Source organism: Capra hircus, chromosome 8 (assembly GCF_001704415.2).
Source record: "Capra hircus breed San Clemente chromosome 8, ASM170441v1, whole genome shotgun sequence".
In the NCBI taxonomy this organism is placed as follows: Eukaryota; Metazoa; Chordata; class Mammalia; order Artiodactyla; family Bovidae; genus Capra; species Capra hircus.
In genome coordinates this window covers 61,817,444-61,818,481 of record NC_030815.1, presented here as the reverse complement: position 1 = coordinate 61,818,481, position 1,038 = coordinate 61,817,444, and positions in this window count along the sequence as shown.

Sequence of the window (1,038 nt, the reverse complement as noted above, 5' to 3'; positions counted from 1 at the left end):
TGCAGAGGTTACGAGCACAGGCTCTGGAGTCATACTATCTAGGTTCAGATCCCAGCTTTGCCCCTTTCTAGCTGTGTGATCATGGGCAAGTTACTTAACCTCTCTGTGCCTCCATTTCACCATCTCTAAAGTGAAAATAAAGAGAATGCCTACCTCAAAGGACTACTCAAAGAGAAAAGGACTTATGTCCATGTAAAATGCTGAGACCCAAGCCCATATGGTCAGCACTCACAGTGTGTTAGGTATGGTCGTCCGCTCATCAAATATTCAGACTACCTACTATATAAAGTTATACTGAGGCCATGAAAAAAAAACTCTAGACCAAGTACCCTTGAGTTGTTCCCCATCAAGTGGGGGAAACAGACTTATAAGCAACTGAAAATAAACCAAAATAGGAAATAAAATGCTCTGCGGCAAAGGGACAGAGAGAAAGGAGGAGCTGATTTAGGGGGAAAGTCTTCATAGAGGTGTGGTTTTGAACTGAACCCTGTAAGACAGCACAAAAGTCAAGACGCTGAGACTGGAGAGAGTCTCTTCCTAGTGGAGCTTAAACCTAGAAATAGGTATGTACTTGGGAAATGAAGAGAAGTATTGTGTCCCTGAGGTAGGGTTGCCAGGGAAAACTAAGGACTCTCAGTTAAATTTGAATTTCAGATAAACATAAAAATTTTTAGCACAAGGATGTCACAAATATACTTAAAAACTATTTGTTACCTGAACTTCAAATATAACTGGGCGCCATATATTATTTTGGCTGAATCTGGCATCCTGACCCTGGGGAGAAAATAAACCCTTTGGAAGTCTGTGCCCTGGGGCTATGGACGCTGTGCCCCACCTCACCCGTGTGTGGTCTGCCACCTTCCTGAGTCACTTGGCATTCTTGACTCCAGGCTCCAAAGAGACTCTAGTGAGCTGTTGGTGAATCATTTGGTGCCACTTTGTTAACAACAATCACCCTCCCCATCTCCCAGACAGAGATGATGGAAAAATCCCACATTTGTTCATTTTGTTGAAGGTCACAGGGTTTGCTGTTTTTAT